The 15,302-nt window shown below is 42.0% G+C and overlaps 1 non-coding gene across 1 annotated transcript; it reads right to left on the minus strand.

The window, feature by feature from the left end:
* Window positions 1-14,497: 14,497 nt before the first annotated feature.
* Window positions 14,498-14,616, minus strand: LOC145409446 (5S ribosomal RNA). Its single transcript, XR_013899101.1, has one exon. It is a non-coding gene; the product is annotated as a 5S ribosomal RNA (ribosomal RNA).
* Between the last annotated feature and the right edge of the window lie 686 nt (window positions 14,617-15,302).

A 15,302-nucleotide genomic window follows, 5' to 3' on the forward strand; every position in this document is an offset into this window, starting at 1 on the left:
TAAAATCCATCCTAGACAATTTACCTACCAACAAAGCTCCAGGCCCAGATGGAATTCCGCCAATTGTTTTGAAAAAGTGTTCCCCTGAACTTGCCTCTGTCCTAGCCAAATTATTCAGACAATGCATACGTACTTCTTTATTCCCAAATTCATGGAAAGAAGCCAATATCCACCCAGTTCTGAAGAAAGGAAATTGTCTGACCCCTCCTATTACAGACCAATAGCTGTCACATCTTCTCTTGGTAAGGTATTTGAAACTTTAATTAATAAGCATATTGTTAGTGAGGGATGTTAAAGTTATAGGAAGTGAGGAGTGTGTGCAGCAGCACAAACTATTGATTTGTGATATGGTGCTTAAAGAACAAGTGATGAAAAAGAGGACTTATGTACCTAGGAGGAAAATATGGAAGCTGAAAAACCAAGTAGTAAGGGATGCCTTCTATAGCGAGTTGAGGAGAGTGGTGGCTGAACAGGGAGCTGTAGACAGAGGCGTTAATGAACAGTACAGAGCCCTCAAGAACAATTTCTTGAGAGTTACTGATGTAACATGCGGCTGGACAAGAGGACCACCAAGACATAATGTAACTTGGTGGTGGGATGAGGGTGTAGAAGCTGCAATTAAGAAGAAAAGAAGGCTTTTCCGGGAATGGAAGAAGGGTGGTAGCAAAGAGGAATATTGGGCTGCCAAGCGTAGGGCTAGGAGAGAGGTATACAGGGCAAAGTCTGAGTCACAGAGACAATTACTTGATAACCTAAATCATGGGGAAAGGAAAAATATATTTAGGGTGGCAGGTCAGATGAAGAGGGATAATCGGGATATCATAGGTGAGCAGTGTGTGAAGAATGATGAAGGAAGGGTAGTGGTGAACAGTGAGGATATTAAAGATGCATGGAGAGAGCATTATAACCGGTTGTTGAATGAGGAGTTTGACTGGGACAGGGAAGGTTTGGAGCCAGCAGATCCAGTGTCTGGCCCTTGGCCTTTGATTGATACTGCTACTGTGAATGAGGCAATAGGCAGGATGAGGGTGGGGAAGGCAGCAGGTGTGTCTAGGTTGACTGCCGAAATGTTGAAGGCCTCAGGCGATATAGGGGTGAGTTTAGTCACTGACCTGATAAACAGGATTATTTATGAGTGTGTTGTCCCAGATGATTGGCTGAAGAGTGTAATTGTAAATGTGTATAAAGGGAAGGGTGATGCCCTGGAAAGAGGAAATTATAGAGGTATAAAGCTTTTAGATCAGATAATGAAGGTAATGGAGAGAGTTTTAGAAGGTATGATTAGAGAAAGAGTGAATATTGATGAGATGCAGTTTGGGTTTATGCCAGGTAGGGGGACCACTGATGCTATATTCATTGTTCGACAGCTTCAGGAAAAATATATTGGTAGGAGAAGGGATCTTTATTTTGTTTTTGTTGATTTGGAAAAGGCCTTTGACAGGGTCCCTAGAGAGGTGGTGAAGTGGGCAATGAGAAAGCTTGGCTTGGAGGAGTGGCTGGTTAGGGTGGTTATGGCCATGTATGTGGGTGCTCACACCCAGGTGAGAGTGAATGGAGATTTGAGTGATGAGTTTTCCGTGAATGTTGGTGTGCATCAGGGGTCAGTCTTGAGTCCCGTGTTGTTTATCATGGTACTTGAAGCCCTTTCACGTGACTTTAGAAACGGACTCCCGTGGGAGTTGTTGTATGCTGATGATTTGGTGTTATTTGCAGAGAATGAAAGGGAGGCGGAGGAAAGGTTTAGGAAGTGGAGAGATGGTATGGGGCAAAAGGGTTTAAGGGTAAATGCAGATAAAACAAAATTGATGATATCTAGGGTTGGTGGCGGTACTGTCAAAGACGAGGGAGAGTGGCCATGTGCAGTTTGCCACAAGGGCGTGGGAAGTAATTCCATCTTGTGCAGTGTGTGTGATAAATGGGTGCATAAGAGATGTAGTGGTATCAAAGGTAGACTGCGAGATAATGCTGATTTTATGTGTACGGCGTGCCGGGGTGAGCAGGTGGAGATTGTCAGACGTGAAAGGATTGAACTTGCTGGTGAATCTCTTGAGTGTGTGGAAGAGCTTTGTTATTTGGGAGACATGTTGTGTGCTGGAGGTGGGGCTGGAGCTAGCTCTGTGGCTAGGGTGAGAAGTGGTTGGAAGAAGTTCTGGGAGCTCTTGCCTCTCCTGACATTGAGAGGGCTCTCCCTACGTGCTAAGGGGTCTTTGTATGCAGCATGTGTTAGGAGTGTAATGCTGTATGGTAGTGAGACCTGGGCAGTGAAGGAGGAAGACATTAGCCGGCTCAGACGTACTGAAATGACAATGATTAGGTGGATGTGCAGTGCGTCCCTGCGTCCAAGGCCTGGAGGTGTTGGGTTTACAATGGAAGAGTTGAGAGGTAGGATGGAACTGGAGTGTACTGGTGTTGTGATGAGGAGAGGTAGATTGAGGTGGTTTGGACATGTGGAGAGGATGGGGGATGATAATTGGGTGAGGAAGGTGAGAAGTGTTAATATTGGGGGTGGGGTTGTGAGGGGTAGACCGAGAAAGACATGGGACGAGGTCATTAAGTGTGACCTTAGGGTTAAGGGACTGAACAGGGAGGCTGCAATGGATCGTGCAGCGTGGAGAGCCGCCATTAGGTGACCAAGGCCGACACATGCAAGCATGTTGGAGCCTTTAAAAATGAAACGATTGTTAAACATCTTGAATCCAACAACTTAATTAGTGATAGACAATACGGTTTTTGCCACAAAAGATCCACCATTGACATACTCAATCTCTTAACTCATACCATCCATCAATCAATTGATCTTTTTGGAGAAACTCATGCAGTAGCTCTTGATATCTCTAAAGCTTTCGACAGAGTATGGCACCGTTCCCTGCTGTCCAAACTCCCTTGCTATGGACTAACGTCTTTTGTTCCTTTGATTTCTTCTTATCTTAGTGACAGGAAACTAAGAGTAAAAGTAAATGATGTATATTCGAATTTCCACTCAATTAACGCCGGCGTGCCGCAGGGATCAGTTCTGGCGCCAACTCTATTTCTGGTTCATATTAATGATCTCTTATCTGTCACTCACAATCCCATTCACTCATATGCAGATGACTCAACACTACATAGTTCATTCACACTCAGACATCCATTTACTAAGTCTAATATCTCTACCTCTCAACTCAGTACAGCCATCTCCACAAATCAAGATCTAGCTACAATCAGTGAATGGGGACAAAACAACCTTGTCTCTTTTAATGCTAGTAAAACTAAATATATACAGTTTACTAATAGACAGATATTGCCAGATTCGTACATTACCTTCAGTGCTACTAATATTCCTATCTCCAGAAGTATTGAAATTCTTGGTATCTCACTTAACAGTGCCCTCAGCTGGACCTCTCATGTCAGATCACTTGCTAAAACCGCCTCAAAGAAACTTGGATTATTGTACAGAGTCTGTAACTTCTTTGCCAATGAGCAGTTAGCTATAATTTATAAGAGTCATGTGCGCTCTCAGCTTGAATATTGCTCACCCTTGGGGAATGGTTGTGGAGAGGTTGCATTAAGACAACTAGAAAAATTCAGAATAAAGCTGTTAGAATCATTAACAACCCTGCCATTACATATAAACTACCTCCCCTGCAAGTAAGAAGGAATGTTGCCTCCCCTGCAATATTTTAGATATTTTTTTGGCAAATGCTCAGACGAAGTTGCGTCCATGGTGCCACCTCTCCATGCCTTCCCTCGTGCTACACGGGCATCTGGTAGCGCTCATGACTGGAATGTCACTCAACCATATTGCAGAACTTCTGCCTATCAGAATTCTTTCATTCCCCGAACTGCATCTCTCAGGAACTCACTTCCCCAGAGTTGTTTTCCTCCAAATTTCAACCCACAACTGTTCAAGTCCAACTGTTACAGATATTTTATGAACAGAGGACACCAGTAATCTGGTGTATGGATTATTTTTTTTTTTCCCCATTTGTTTTTCCTTCATCTGTTCTGTTTATAAAAAAAAAAGAAAAAAAAAAAAAAGATAGAAGGATAGAAACCGTAGGAGGGCAGTTTGGAAATTAAAGATTTATGCCAGACTCGATCGAAAGCCTTTGAGATGTCAAGTGCAATGGCAAAGCTTTCGCCAAAGTCCCGAAAGGAGGATGACCAGGAGTCTGAAAAGTAGGTGAGAAGATCGCCAGTGGAGCGTCCCTGACGGAACCCGTACTGACAATCGGAAAGAAGGTTGTGATAGGAAAGATGCCTTAAAATTTACTGAGAGATTTGGTTAGATGGTGAACTCTCCTAGTTTGCTGGCAAGAATACCATATTTCACTCAGCACACATTTTGTAGCACACTGTTTCCTGGTTCTCATGAGATAAAATCAATACAGTATACACCTTTTCCTGAAACTAACTGATTCTACTACAGTAATCACTCTAATATCCGGACGCCCAATAACCGAACAGCCCCACTACCCGGACCTTATCGTCCTGGGATCCAACATTCCCAAAATGGTCCGAAACCCCCCCCCCCCAAAAAAAAAAAAAAATCGATTTTTTGACATCCGTAATTTGAACTTGCCGCGCGCCGCGGGAGAGCATTGTTTTGGTTCGTCATTCCTCCGACGTCTGATAGAGCGCCGCTGCATCCTCCCCACTTCCCGCCTGTCTCTTCGTAACGGCTGCCCACGTGCTCGCTTTTGTGGTGGTGCCGTACTTGCTGCAAGGCCTCCTGCTGCTCTCGGCCCTCCTCTTAGTGTGTGTGATGATGGCCCCGCCACCTGAGAAAAGGAAGAGAGTGGTATTGACTCTGGAGAAGAAGCGGGAGATATTGGAGAAAGTTGATGCGGGTTGGTCTTCTTCCCGCATTCTCCGCGAGTACAACCTGGCCCGGTCGACTTTGTTCGATATCAAACGTTCCCGAGACAAACTCATGCAGTACACGGCTGACTTCTCGTCGAGAAGCAAACGCAATGTGGAAAGGAAGGTTATGTTTACCCCCAAGTATGCAGAAATCGACCGATCCACGTTGATTTGGTACCGTAAACTGGGGTGAATTCGGACATGGGGCGAATTCGGACATTATTGTAATAAAAAGTTATTTAAATTAATTAAAAATTAATGAATAAACGTATTAGAAATCTGTTTGTGCTCAATTCTTTGTTATTCTTTACTGTACTTTGTGTATAGAGATCTTTAATATATCATGTGGCACATACCTAATATATACTAAAATGCAAACATATGTAAAAAGAATGAAATTCGTAACATTGGCAAACTTTCTTTGGCAGAAGTGTTGATGAATAGATGCAGGAAAGTCTTCTGTGCTCAGACATACTTTCATGAGTAGTGTAAAAGTGCAAAGTAAGTAATTGGCATTATCTTCTCAATTAATCTCATAATTGGACATTTAATGAATTTTTCAAAATTTTTATGCAAATTGGAGTCAATTCGGACATTGGGGTCAATTCGGACAGGGGGAGTATGGACGAAAAAATAACTTTTTTTACAACATACTTTTGCCTACAATTTGCCAGATGTGGATATTGTGTGTAATTGGGTTCATATGTGTCATTTACAGGTATATTTTTGAGCTGTTATGGTACTACCTGTTTAAGCAAGGACACCCAATGACTCGAACATATAAGAAAGGAACTGGTGGAGATCGAGGACCTTATCGTTGTGAAAAAGATATGGGGAAATTCCAGCAAGCCTGTGCAGATATTTCAAGTGGAAAATTAAGTGTAAGACAAGCTGCGGTTAAGTATGGATTTGCTAAAAGCACTCTGAATGATGCTGTCACGAGGAAGCATCCTAAAAAGCAAGGTGGACAAACTTCTCTTACTGCAGATGTTGAAGATATAATTGTTAAGCGTCTAAGAACTATTTCAGAGTGGGGATTTCCTTTTGATACTTTTGAGCTACGTATCTTCATTAAAACCTATCTAGACAGACGTGGCATAACAATTAGGAGGTTTAAAAACAATCTCCCAGGCTACGATTGGGCACGCAGTTTCCTGAAGCGTCACAAAAATGAAATTTCTCAACGCTTCTGTCAAAATGTAAAAGTGTCCCGAGCTTCAGTCACCCCTGAAATTATCAGCTCTTACTTCAAAAACCTCGAAAAGACAATGAGGGATGTACCACCCGAGAATATAATAAATTACGATGAAACTAACCTCTCGGATGACCCAGGGCGAAAGAAGGTAATTGTCCGTAGAGGATGTAAGTATCCCGAGAGGGTAATGAATTCAACCAAGGCATCCACATCAATTATGTTTGCATGCACTGCATCAGGAAATCTTTTACCCCCCTATGTAGTCTACAAGTCCAAACATCTGTACGACACCTGGACAGAAGGCGGTCCTCCAAATGCACGTTATAACAGGACTGACAGCGGCTGGTTTGATGGAACCACATTTGAAGATTGGTTCTTCAAAATTATTATCCCCTACACAAAACGACTGATGGGAAAGAAAGTTATCATTGGAGACAATCTTGCCACATAAGTGTAGCTGTTGTCTCAGCCTGTGAGGAAAATAATATAGGTTTTGTGCTTCTGCCCCCAAATTCAACAAATCTAACTCAACCTCTTGATGTCTCTGTGTTTAGACCAATGAAAGGCCACTGGAGAACCCTTCTAACTGAGTTTAAGGCAACCTCTTTAGGTAGAAAATATCCTTCACTCCCCAAAGCGGAGTTCCCAAAGCAGCTAGCAAGACTTATGGAAAGACTTCAAAAAAATATCAAGCAGAATATTCAGAGTGGATTTAGAAAGTGTGGAATTTTCCCTCTGAATGCAGAAGCAGTTTTATCTCGTGTCCCACATGCCGGCAGAGCTAGAAATGAACCACCAGAACAGTCAAATGGGTCTAGAAACACTACAGTTGGGCCTGCAGTTAACCCTCCAAGCCACCAGGATGATGCTGGTGACACCCCTTGCAGTAGTTCCACATCCAACATTTCAGCAGGGACAGCTCTTGATGAGTCTCTATTAAAACTCCTGTCCTCATTTAGGTATGGCACATCCACTTCTACACCAACCCATGGCAAGAAAAGGAAGATAACTGTTGCTCCTGGAAAAAGTGTTAAAGCTAGAAGACTTACAGGGGGTGCTGATGTTGGATCTTCAAGTGACAGTAATAACAATTCAGATCCAGATGAACCTACAACAATATCCGAGAATCTGCCATCAACTTCAAGAGCTGCCACTTCAGGAACAAGTGCTGGAAGACCTCAACAGAAGAGAAAAAAGACAGCAAAATCTAAGCAGCCTGTAAAACTTCTAGCGAAATCAACACAGAACATACCAACACAGTCATCACATATCCATGAGGAACATGAGCTAATAGAGAGAGAGCTAATATCTGAATCAACAGTAACAGAAAATGAGACAACAGAAGTGGACAGTAAAGGGGACACGGAAAGTGAGAGACAGGGAACCAGTGAAGCAGAAGAAGCGGCAGCAGATGTAACAGAGATTGCAGGATCAGCAGATGAGGAAGAAGGTGACAGAAGAGAGGAAGAGGTCCGCAAACCAAACCTTCATGAGTGGGTTATAGTACAGGTGTGTGATGAGAGGAAGAAGAAGAAAAAATATTATATGGCAGTAATCATTGCCGTCTCCCCTACCCTTAAAGTTCGCTTTTTAAAGCATGTTTCTGGGACCACAAATGTCTTTGTAAATTCAAATGTTCCTGGTGATGACAATTGTGAAATAGATGATTCTGATATTGTGATGTATGTAGATGAACCAAAACTAGACAAGAGAGAACGAATGATATTTGATGTGAATGTCAAATGTTGGCCACAGGAGAATGAGATGAGTAAGAGTTAGGGAGATAGGGGTGATAGTGGTGGAAGGAAGTGTTTGATGAGAGAGAGAGAGAGAGAGAGAGAGAGAGAGAGGGTGGAAGGGATAAGAGAGGGAGTGAGAGGGTTCAAGGGAAGGATGGATTAGAGAGAGGATGGGTTTGAAGTTTTGATAAACATTCTTTGTTAATTTCCAGGAGAACATGAATTATGATTCTTTTTATGTGCTAATACCTGTGCTCAAGGCAGAGCTGGGTGAAAAACTTTTTAGCATTTTAGTTGTGATTTTGAAAGTGCCTAGATTAATTTAAATAAGTTCCTCGTAATATGGGTCTTAAATTGCTGATATTAACATTAACTAATAAGTAAAATGTACCTTTATAATATGATAATATTGTTAAGTAAAACTTAAAACAAGCAAGAAAATGGTAAAGCCAAATAATCATGTTATTAGTCAGAAATGATTGTTAAGTATATACAGGACTAAGGTTTGTAGCGAGATTTATATTATCTACAGGTGTTCTTTTTTATGTAAACCAAAGAAAAACTTAATGGCTATTGTGTTCATATATCATTAGAGTCATTAGGTTATTTTGTCAGGGAGTGACATTATTTTTGTACTGGAAGGAGACCACTTTTTTAAAAGCCCCAAAATGTCCGAAATGGCCCCACATGCGGCCGAGACTAAACTGGGACCACAGGGTAGTCATCTGCATTCATTTTCTATTTATATACGAATTTATACAGTGTGTCCGAATTCACCAAGGTTTGAGTACAAATTCGGACACCCATTACTATATTTGCTATAATTATATATGAAACATTTAAAATTTTTGACTGCTATGATTCGATACCCTAGTGGACCAGCCCCACATACAATACTTAAGATCTTGGATTGAACTAAAAACTTGATTACATGGTACAAAAAACCGAAAAAAACGTCCGAATTCACCCCAGTTTACGGTACCGACAGCAACGTGCAGCTGGTGTGATGGTACGTGGAACGGAGCTGAAGGCTGCTGCTGAGAAGTTTGCAAGGCTTCACGACGCCCTAGACTTCAAGGCATCCGAGGGTTGGCTCTTCGCGTTCAAGTTGCGACATGGCCTTACTAACCGTAAAGCACATGGCGAAGCATTGGACGCTAACGAGGATGGAGTTGACGAGTTTCGGCACAAGGTGAAAGGCTTGATCGACAGGCAGGGCCTCACTCTCGGTCAAGTCTATAACGCAGACGAAACTGGCCTATTCTATTGCTCGCTGCCAACAAACACTCTAGCCGAGGAGATGGAGAAGCGTGTACCTGGCCGGAAGCTTTCTAAGGAACGGATATCTGCTTTGTGTTGTGCCAGTGCTAACGGCATGCACCGGCTTAAGCCCGTTGTTGTTGGCCGTGCAAAGCAGCCTCGGTGCCTTCGTGGGGTGATGGATGTCCTTCCTGTTGTATGGTACCATTCTTTGAAAGCATGGTTCACAGCTATGATTTTCAAAGACTGGTTTCACCATCACTTCGTCAAGGAGGTCATCCAGTACCAGACGAAGACACTGGGAATCCCTCGCGACCAGGTAAAGGCTCTCCTTCTGCTCGACAATGCACCTGCCCACCCGTGTGACAAGGACTTGGTTGCTGAGAATGGCCGTATTAGGTGCATGTTTCTGCCACCTAATACGGCTGCTCTCATTCAACCCATGGACCAAGGAGTGATCGTGGCAACAAAGCGCCTGTACCGTCGGAAGTTCCTGGACGAGGTGATGGTTGTTCTCGAGGACGAGGACGAGCGCAGGGAAGGACGTGACACTCGAGGCAAGCGGACTTTGGAAAACCTTCGCCGCTACAACATCAAGTCTGCGCTGTACAACTGGGCTAGTGCATGGAAGGAAGTCCCTGTGAAAACTCTTGAAAATGGTTGGTCTCGTCTGCTTCTCGGAACAGATGTGGAGTACGATTTTCTGGGCTGTGACGTGGATGACTTCCATGCACGGCTACGTACGCACGGCGACGTTGTTGATGTGGACGATGTACGTGAGTGGTTGGACGACAACGAGGGCGATCCTGGGTATCAGACGTTGTCTGATATCGAGATCGCGTCTTCGGTTGCTGGTGTCAGTCCCGAACTTGAAGATTCCGACGACCAAGGCGACGATGATGCGGACTCCTCTCAGCAGGACACTACTCCAGCCATCCCCAAGCTGAGCGCACTCCGGGAACATCTAGAGTTCGTCCTAGACTACCTGGAACACCCGGACTGCGACAGGGAGATGGGGCCCTTGGGACTTGTGGAGGAAGTGCGTGCTTTCCGGCAGCGCATCATCAATCGCCAGAATCGTCGGTCCTTGCGTCAGTCAACGATTGACAGTTTTTTCAGGCCCGTGACCCCCGCTGTGCCAAGCCCTGGCTCCACTCCGTTGCCTCCCCAAGACAGGCCCTCATGCTCCGAGCCACAGCCCAGCACATCAGCTACAGTGGAGTCACCGCTCGATGTGAGTTTGCGGCTTTCGTCAGAGTCTTCTGTAGTCGGTACGCCATCACCACGACCCAGCGATGCACCCCTTGGTCGCCTGCCAGTGATACTCTCGGACTCTGACAGTGAATAAACAGCAAGAACTTCTCCACTAGACCACACGGGAATTTTGAGTGTTGTGCAGTGAAAAACGGTGTGTTGTGTTAAGGTTTTCGAAATGAGAGAAAAGACTCAGTGGAAACAAAATTTAACGTAACTAACCTTCTTTGTTTTGGCTTTGGAAAATAAAAAAAAATTGGGAAAAGTTAATGTGCAACACGAAATTAAAATGGAACATTATTTGGACTAAAGTGAACACTCTGAAGAGAACGGACTTCCGTGTGTTATTGACTAAGTTCAGTGCAAGACTTCAGGAAGAGTGTACTGCAAGTGCTTCAGGAAATCGTTCTTACTGTCAGAGTCCGAGAGGAGGCGGTTATTCGAGGTGGCCAGGGACTTGCTGTAAGTAGCCAGAATGTTTCATATTGTACTTTTTTCCATACTATACTTACCAGAATGTTTCATACTGTACTTTTTTCCATACTATACTTACCTCATGCATGTGCAGTAGGAATGTGTTTTTCAGAGTTAGGCTAGGTTAGGGTCCATAAGTACCAGAATGTTTATTAATGTATGAACATACTTTTAAACCCTCATTTTATGTTTCTTTTGCATTTATTTCAGTCATTTATATGCCTTATTGGTGTGATTTGGGTCTTAAATAGGTGCTATGCATGTCCAGAGGGAGTTGTATAGGTGTTTCTCTGAGTTAGGGTCCATAAGCTGGGGCCCAATATCCGGATGAAACCAATAACCGAACCTACCGATGGCTCTATTGATCCGGATATTGGAGGGATTACTACATTCATTACTGGACATTCACCTGCTTTTGCACTTGCTAATCCTGTGATGCTTTGTTGGGTACAGCACACCCTCATTTTACAACTGCCATACATTTCTGAAAAGCAATCGTTTAATGAATTTTGGGTTGTAATCATGTAAGCCAGAAAAAGATCACAGACTGGTAATGAGAAATCAAGTATCACAGTGACTGTAAAAGACACAAATGTTAAATTCTTATTGATCTCATAAGCAAATGACTGTACACTACAGTGACTGTATATACAAGGATGTGCTGCATTTTTTATACTGACTGGCAAACAGTGGGTATACAGTGTTATGGATTCTATGGGTTCCTCTCATCACCAGCAACAACCTCGTCCTTGACCATTTCCTTAGTTGGATAAAGTTAGATTAATGCTTAAAACTGCCAACTTCATTGTCTCATTTTTCTTCCCTGCAGTGTGGCTGGGTTAGAGGGGGTTACATTAATGCTTTGGAGGTTCTGAGGAGCAAAGGCACCCAGTTAGGTCAAGTCAGATGTGGTTAGGTTTGGATAAAACATGGGTTTTCCAAGTTGTTATTCAATCTATTTGATATTAATCATTATTTTCCAGCGAAAAAGCGTCTTTTCTCTGCATGGGTTCCCACGTTCAATCGAGGGAAGGGGGAGGCAGGAAAAACAGGGAAACGAGGCAATTCTGAAAATGAGTCAAAATGAACAACAAAAAATAATCAGAAAACCATTTTTTTATCCACAAAATTGTGTTTGCCTGAAAGTAAAAATATATTCTTTGGGGAATTAAAATTCTGCAATAATGGGGTCATGACGTTATGGAGGATAATATCGCAGCACTACAGCATGTAACACACTGAAGAAAAATAACAAAAAGGAGCAGAAAATGAAACTCTTTACCCATCTCCACAAGAAGAAATGCACAAGCACTGCCATGCCTTAAAGAGGTGGTGATAAAATCCTTCACTACACTGCCCGGCCCATCTTGGCCAACAGTTCTGAGCATCAGCCAGAGATCTTGGTGTGAGGGTCATCACTGCTTCACTGAGGTGTGGCTTTTGAACTGGCACTCACTCAGAACATCCTGCCAGAAAGGAAAAATAGAATTAGGTCTTTGTGAATGGCTAAGAGAATGTGAGTATTGTATGGCCGAGTATTCCAGTTCCCAGCAGCCTTTGGCCATCAACGGGGCCTTCATTTTTTACACCACATTTATCTGATGCCCTATTTTACTCACCTTACCACAGCAGTGTTGCCAACTGTTGGGACATATCCCTAAACCTAGGGATTTTTTACTAATTTTCAAAGGCGTAGGGATGGAAAGATGCCCAAGCAAAATTCTTAAAAACCTAGGGATTTCAGATATTCATTAATAATTCGTAGAATTTTTCATAAGAAAAACAGCCAATAAATTTTGTGTCCTCTATGCAGTTATAAAGAGTAAAGCTTTATTTTTTTCTTTCCATTCAGGCCTTAAGTTAGCCATACTGCTGTGCTGATTATCAATGAAATCTGACATTGAAATACCAAAAGCGTTATATATAAACTGTTTCCCCGGAGCTGAAGATAAATTTCCACATCCAATTTCATGGCAGGAAATATGACATTGCTCTATTTATATACGGTATTTACTATTCCTCTATCATATAACATATACTTTGTATTTTCACCCTCAGGAGCATCATGAATACTTAGAGGAATTATCTAGACTGAAACATATTATCATTAACTATAATGAAAACAAGATATAAAAAACTTTATTTTTCTTATTCTTAATATATAGGAGTTCAGAAAACTGGATGCATATTGAAAAAAAAAAAAAATTCTCTAAGAAACGTAATTAAATGCCATTGCATTCATTATTTGGGTTCTCCTTTCTCCATGAACCTTATTAATCACTTCATAAGAAACATACTGTGTGCATTTCTTGTTGAAAAATAATTCATGTAGGGACGGGCTTAGGGGCTTTGACTTGAAACGTAGGGACTTTTGATTTCTTTAGGGATATTTGGACTAAAAATGAATTTTCGGGTTGACAACACCATACCAGAATAAGATTTCTTAGATGCAGTGCGCCCATATTAATGCGTTTACCTTATACTACCAATATTAAATATACTGATGCCGGCCTAAGTTACCCCTCCCCTGCCGACGGATCGGGACTGGAGGATACAGCTTACTTCCAGCAGTTCTCCGAGCCACAAAATAACAGTACATGACCTACCTTAATGTAATGGTGTCTGCGTCTTCCAAAATACGAAAAAACAGCCATCCAGTGTGTGTCCCAGTGAAATTCAACTGCATTATGCCATTGCATGCTTGCACATGCCGTACTGTTTATTTTAAGTCTCTATACTTCACTGAAAGATCATCACACTGGAGGCTAAGAAAGGATCGGAATCTCTTCCCGATTCTGTCCTGAGGTCGAATTGTCTTGTTATTGTTGTGACGGCGAATATCACTTACGGCGAATTATCCCGAAACTGTTACAAATATGCCGTTGTAAAGGCAATACCTTAACAACGTCACATCACATCACAGGATAAAATATATAAAGAATATAGAAGAAAGAGGAAATGAACTATTGGAAAAAATATGGGCTGCAATAAAAGAGGACCAGAAAAACCAGTGGAGAAAAATATCACTGAAATATATGGAAAAAAGTGGAATAGAAATTAGAAACCTGAAACAGATTAAAGTAGTGGAAATAAAGCAAAGATTATGGCTGGCATCAGTATATTTAATATTGGTAGTATAAGATCAACGCATTAATATGGGCGCACTGCATCTGAGAAATCTTATTCTGGTATGGTGTTGTCAACCCGAAAATTCATTTTTGGTCCAAATATCCCTAAAGAAATCAAAAGTCCCCATGTTTCAAGTCAAAGCCCCTAAGCCCGTCCCTACATGAATTATTTTTCAACAAGAAATGCACACAGTATGTTTCTTATGAAGTGATTAATAAGGTTCATGGAGAAAGGAGAACCCAAAAAATGAATGCAATGGCATTTAATTACGTTTCTTAGAGAAAAAGTTTTTTTTTTTTTCAATATGCATCCAGTTTTCTGAACTCCTATATATTAAGAATAAGAAAAATAAAGTTTATATAGCTTGTTTTCATTATAGTTAATGATAATATGTTTCATTGTCTAGATAATACCTCTAAGTATTCATGATGCTCCTGAGGGTGAAAATACAAAGTATATGTTATATGATAGAGGAATAGTTTTTTTTTTCATTCATTCATTGCCAGACGCCATGTATCCCAAACGGGGTGGCCAACGGCTTAGAGTTAATTGTTTTACAGGGAGGGGCACTAATCCTCCACCAACCCCACTTGACACGTAGGGATGCCAACAGCATCTGGCGTTCCCAGGCGGTCACCCATCCAAGTACTAACCAGACCCAACGTTGCTTAACTTCGCTGATCGAACGGGAAGCGGTGTACTCAACGTGGTATGGCCGTAGAGGAATAGTAAATATATAAATAGAGCAATGTCATATTTCCTGCCATGAAATTGGATGTGGAAATTTATCTTCAGCTCCGGGGAAACAGTTTATATATAACGCTTTTGGTATTTCAATGTCAGATTTCATTGATAATCAGCACAGCAGTATGGCTAACTTAAGGCCTGAATGGAAAGAAAAAAATAAAGCTTTACTCTTTATAACTGCATAGAGGACACAAAATTTATTGGCTGTTTTTCTTATGAAAAATTCTACGAATTATTAATGAATATCTGAAATCCCTAGGTTTTTAAGAATTTTGCTTGGGCATCTTTCCATCCCTACGCCTTTGAAAATTAGTAAAAAATCCCTAGGTTTAGGGATATGTCCCAACAGTTGGCAACACTGCTGTGGTAAGGTGAGTAAAATAGGGCATCAGATAAATGTGGTGTAAAAAATGAAGGCCCCGTTGATGGCCAAAGGCTGCTGGGAACTGGAATACTCGGCCATACAATACTCACATTCTCTTAGCCATTCACAAAGACCTAATTCTATTTTTCCTTTCTGGCAGGATGTTCTGAGTGAGTGCCAGTTCAAAAGCCACACCTCAGTGAAGCAGTGATGACCCTCACACCAAGATCTCTGGCTGATGCTCAGAACTGTTGGCCAAGATGGGCCGGGCAGTGTAGTGAAGGATTTTATCACCACC

The sequence above is a fragment of the Coenobita brevimanus genome, chromosome 80 (assembly GCF_032717465.1).
Source record: "Coenobita brevimanus isolate Jiangsu-jjx chromosome 80, ASM3271746v2, whole genome shotgun sequence".
NCBI lineage: Eukaryota > Metazoa > Arthropoda > Malacostraca > Decapoda > Coenobitidae > Coenobita > Coenobita brevimanus.